At 45.7% G+C, this 5,521-nt stretch overlaps 1 long non-coding RNA gene across 2 annotated transcripts in view; it reads right to left on the bottom strand.

Annotated features, from left to right (window-relative positions):
* Window positions 1-2,801: 2,801 nt before the first annotated feature.
* The window catches only part of LOC102369052, an 8,485-nt gene continuing 5,765 nt past the window's right edge, over window positions 2,802-5,521 (bottom strand). The window contains exons 2-4 of one of the 2 annotated variants that reach the window (XR_324232.2): window positions 5,283-5,331; window positions 4,359-4,383; window positions 2,802-3,527 (exon numbers count right to left, since the gene is read on the bottom strand). This is a non-coding gene — a long non-coding RNA (uncharacterized LOC102369052). Of the gene's footprint in view, window positions 3,528-4,172; window positions 4,384-5,282; window positions 5,332-5,521 lie in introns of those variants that run through there. The other variant, XR_001358282.1, reaches the window with a different exon arrangement.

The raw sequence follows: 5,521 nt of genomic DNA, 5'->3' as shown, positions 1-5,521 counted from the left end.
GGCTCCACTGACCTCCAACAGGATTCCAGTTTGCTGTAAAAATATAATGGATAAATGGAGGGGAAACCCTCCCTTGTTTAACTGTTTTTCTCTAGTGATGACTTGTACAGCTAAATATTTTGAACTGCCTAAATGACTCAAAAACAAGTCTTATTAAGAGTAGTCACCACCATTCTTTCTGGCCTTCAATCCTAACTGTATTGTTGCACAGGCTTTTTGAAGACAGATCAGCAAGAAAATGTGAAACCATTCCCTACCACCAAAACTGATGCCTGCATGTAGAACATACATTTCAGCATTGCAAGTTCTGCAAAGGACATGTGTGGGGGAAATGGAGACTTATAGCAACAGAACGCCACTCAGAAGTGACAGAATAGAATTTCAGCGGCAGAATCAGACAACAGATGGCCGACATCAGATTAAAGGAACAAAAAGAATAGAAGTAGCAGCAAGTTGGAAAGACCTGGTAGTTTAGAGAACAAAGGAACACAGGGGGAGAGAGTCAAATCAATCAATGAGTTCAAGTTTTTACTTAAAAAAAAAAATAAAATAAAATAAAAATCTCAAACTGTTAGAAGAGAGCTATATTTTTCCTTGATGTTGAAATCTCAAGGTAGAGTTGCAGATTGATCTGGTAAAGTCAAAACTTTTAACCAGAGCTGATCTGCACTTGAAAATTTCTTTTTGTATTTCCACAGCAGGGGCAAGATTGATTTTTTAGTTCTTCAGAAACTTGGTTGGGCCACTGAACAAGCGATTGTTTCTTTTCCTTTGTTTTTCCATGCGTGTACATGCACATGTACTTATAAGAAATCTCAAGGGCTAGGGACAGACGTTCAAGAAGCCTGAGCCTGAATTGATTCAGTCTCTGCAGGTTAGTCTAACCTGCCTAGGTTGAACCAGTTTGCAATCACACAGATCTCCCCTCTAGGCTTAAGAAATGCCAGCACGCCTGCAGTGGTTTAGGCTAAAAGCTGGGCGGGTGCTAGAGCAGCCTTCCCTTCCCTTTGACAGTGCTGAGCTGAGGGGGGGAACCTGGCCAGGCCCCAACAGGATGCTCTTATTAGGGAGGGGTGTAAACCCCCACCCTGCCTACACCATCCCAGGTTTTTCCCTGCTCAAGGAGTGGGAGCATTGCCAGCCCCCAGCTAGCACTGAGGCAAAGGGGTATGCGTGCAGTGCATGCATCTCCCTCTCCTTGCTTCTTCATATGTTTTGCAAATCTGACAGGCAAGGGAACCAGCAGGGGGCTGATAACACAGTGTTTAGCAGCCCACCAACAAAACAAAAGCCAAGTTCAAGCTCTTCTTCAACAGCTTTTTCCAAGGAAAGAACTGAGGGACATTACCAGCTGACCTGTTGATTACCTCCAAAAAGCCCTAAGCCGACACTGTTCTGTTTGCCTGTCCCAGTGAAATTGGAGATACACACAGACACCTCTCAGGATTAGCTAGCATACAACATGCCTAGGGTCTGTGGGGCTGGGGTCCATGCTGTGGGAGATGGGAGGGAGGGAGGCAGCTCCCTTACCTCAGTGGTTTACAGCGACTCTTCAAGGACAATATTGCACACAGTCAATTCTTTGGGTCCAAGTCTTGAATGATTTAACTTAAACACCTTGAATTAGAAAGGATTGCTGACAAAAGATGCACGAGACAGAGATGCTGGCTTGAAAACATGTGTTTTGGGAACCCTTACAAGTGTCCTTTTCAGAGCTAATCACATTGTAGAGAGACACAGATTTCCAAACTTATTCGTGGTGCTGCGTTCACATGGGAATCTCCTTAGATCTTCACATCAGCACTCAGGAGTGCGGTTTTGAGAAGCTCGGTAACTACTGCTTTTCCCTTGGCCAAGTTATCCAGCATAGCCCATAATGGAGTTGAAGAGACATCTCCTTGCCATCTCATTCACTCACCATTTAAAGCATGTTGAAAGGAGGAGGAAAATTCTTGAAGCTTGCTAGTATCAGTTCAGCACCAATGGCATTAGGAACACTAGGATCCCTTTTGGAGGTTGGCCACTGCTCACTACATGCATTTTTACTATGGTGTGGGTTCCAACATTAGATTCATAGATTGTAGAGTCGGAAGGGACCGCAAAGGATCGTGTCCGACCCCCTGCCCCGGCAGGAAAGAGGACCTAGTTCAGATGCCCCCAGTCAGGTGACTATCTAGCCTCCTCTTGAAGACCTCCAAGCTAGGTGATAGCACCACCTCTCTTGGAAGCCCAGTCCAGATCCTGGCCACCCTTACTGTCAAAATTTTTTCCTAATATCTAACCTAAATCCACTGTCAACTAGTTTACACCCATTATTCCTGGTCCCTCCCTGGGGCGCCTTAGTAAACAGCGCTTCCCCTATTCCCCGTTGACCTCCCCTAATAAATTTATAGGCGGCCACAAGATCTCCCCTCAGCCGTCTCTTGTGAAGGCTGAAGAGATTCAGCTCTCAACCTCCCCCCGTAGGGTCCATCACGAAGGCCACTAATCATGCGAGTGGCCCTCCTCTGGACCCTCTTGAGATTCCCCACATCCCTTAGGTGATACAGTGTCATGTTTGTCTGCAACGATCTATGCTGGAAGTAAACCGATGTTAGCAATAATGAGGAAGCTGTACGAAAACTTCTTTACTGTAGTAACGACCAAATGGGAGAGAAAGAAAAAAAAAAGTTTCCCATGAGGCCTACACTTGCGTGGAGAGCATAGGTGGGTAGGCAGCTTTCCTTTAATGGCAGAACTAGTGTTACTATTGTCATTCACTGGTTTAACAGTGCACAGAGATCTCAGTTATGGATCATAGCTTATCCACATGCAGCACAATGACAACTGAAAGGCATCAGCTGTTCTGAAGCCTTTAAGACTTTGCATAATGTCAGAGTCACCAGGAAAATTAAAAACTGCAGGGGTTGCTCCATTCTGATCCGATTTATACTGCTGTGGCCAAGTAGCGATCGCACTGATGCCAGCAAAGTTACACCAATGGAAGACTATGCTTTTGTATCAGTTAGGCCTCAGGTTTACGCAGGTATTAGTTTCCAACTAAGAATACAACACTGGATTATGGTCTCATTTATTCTGGTCCAATTCCATTGAATGCAGAACAGCTGATTACTATTAGTCTTACAGGTGTACCCATGACGCACTCTGCTATGGACCATGTATACACATCGGGAAAAAGAAGAGAGGGCTTATGAAGTAAGCAGGTTAGAGCGAAGGAACATCACTGAGCCCATCTCTGAGAGGAGAAAAGCAGTGCATGGGAAGATTAATCATCAGGGGTATTTAGGCACCTGAGCATCTTGGAAGATCAGGGTCTGAAGGACTTGTGCACATTCACATTGGGAGTCTTTTGCAGAGCCACTGAATTTAGATCAAGTCCTAGGCCTGCAACTAAGGCAGTGGACACTCCCCCTCTCTAAACTGCCGTCATTAGCTCCGTGCACAAAGAAGGTTGCATTTAAAACTTGCATGGGATTTCTCAGCTTCTCCCACTCGTGGCATCTTCCAGCCGAGGCCACCGTTTGGTTCTAATAATGTAAACATACCGGGGATTGTATTATTAATAATAAAAAAAATATATATATATATATATATATTCCCCCTGAATTTTTCATGTGGGTTTCATCTTGTGTTTTCTTCCTCGGGGCATCCCACCCACACTGCACAAGGAGCGTAGGAGTGAGAGAACAGAACCAGTGTAACTAGCCTGGCCAGCCTGTGGCGAGCAGCAGAGCCCCCCTCTGCCATCACAAGTGACAGCTTCAGCAGAGCTTTCTGCTGCAACCCAAGGTCACAAGGAGAAAACAAGGGGCAACCCCCGAGCCATGCTTTCCCCTCCAAGCAACACTTCTTTTTCCTTTCCCCCTCAAAAATGATGTCCCTTCCAAGCATCAAGCTTAACTTCTCCCCAGCATAAACACGGCCAAATCCTCAGCCGGCAGGGAAAAATAATAATAGACTGATTTCAATTTACATCAGCTGTAAATTGAGCCCTTTAAAACTTTTGCTTGTCAGCCCCCTTTCTTTGTACAGTGGCAGCTGATCTCACTGAGCTTGCTGTTCATCAGAATAACTATGCGAGGTATAGCGGGGTACAAAGGAGGAGTAAAACTGAGCAGACTTTTTAAAGAGACTCAATTTCTTTTCTCCCTTCCCCTCCAACTCATTGTTGCTGGTGCTGATCGTCCCTGCCACTCTGGGATGAGTGACAATTCTTCTGCCGTTTCCACAAGCACCAGGAGAATGGCAAAGTACTCATTTGTAGACTACTGCGACAAAAGTCCTTGCCCCAGAATGGGGACAGTGCACAGGGTTTAATGGGAGATCATCCAGGCCAGCTGAAGCCTCAGACAACTGACCTGTCCTTTGATGGGTAGATCGTGCCTGAAATGACACAATGCCTGTAAGTCAGAGAAGTCTCTTTGGGGGATTTCTGAATGTAGGTAACAGCCTATACTTTCTGGAGCAATTAGGGATTTTGGAGGACAACTGCAAGCCACCTGCTGGGTGTTTATACACATGCTCCGGGAGTGGGGCAGGGATGTTTTAATTAGAATGGCTCTAATTAAAGCACCCAGTGCGTCTTGTGTATCAGCATCCCGGCATTTGCAAATGGCAGCGGGGGCACGTTATCTAACACCTGTCAAATGAGCTTTATTTAAAGCATCCAATGCCATTTTGAAGCACGGGGACACTGATACATGAGAGGCTGCTGGAGCGCAGCAATTGCCATGCTCCAGCAGACTCAATTAATCAGTCTGCTACAACATGCTGGAATTACAGCACGTCGGAGCAGCCTCCCTGCTCGTGTATAGGCTCTGATTAAGAGAGTCAGGTTTTTAAGGTCTCTTCTCTTGGGCTTCCAAGACAGGTGGTGCTATCACCCAACTTGGAGGTCTTCAAGAGGAGGCTTGACAAATCACCTGGCTGGGGTCATCTGACCTCAGTCCTTTTTCCTGCCAGGGGCAGGGGGTCGGACACGATAATCCATTGGGTCCCTTCCAACTCTATAATCTACAAATAAAAATAGCGGTGTCCAAAACCACCAGTCACACTAGAAAAAAAAAAAAAAAAATTAGGCCAGTTATTTACAACCCAATCTAGTCCACGAGATGCCATCACAACTATAAATTAGTCTGCACAGCCCGACACCCCGCACAACTCCCCGGTGATAAATGGAGTCGGCTCAGAGCACATAGGCAACCCTACAAACAAATACCTGCTCAGCCCAACTATTGAACTCAATCCCAGAATTATGAACAAGCGTCCATAGCCAATCTTACATTCATTGGAAAGCCAGATTTCAGGCAAGCAGCTGATTTCAGTTTGAAGCTGAAAAGAAAAAAAAAAAAGTCATTACAAATAATAGCGGAGGGGGGCAGGGGGATTATTTGGAAGACTCAAGGGACGTAACAGCCTCCGTAGAAGCAAGTGCATGAAATGGCACAATGACCACACAGACAAATGAAGCTGAGAACAAGCAGAGGCATGCTCAGTAAAGTTTTCCAAAGACCTTGGGGGG

Source organism: Alligator sinensis, unplaced genomic scaffold (assembly GCF_000455745.1).
Source record: "Alligator sinensis unplaced genomic scaffold, ASM45574v1 scaffold547_1, whole genome shotgun sequence".
NCBI lineage: Eukaryota > Metazoa > Chordata > Crocodylia > Alligatoridae > Alligator > Alligator sinensis.
Note: the sequence above shows the minus strand (reverse complement) of the source record. Positions and strands in the feature narration are given on the sequence as shown.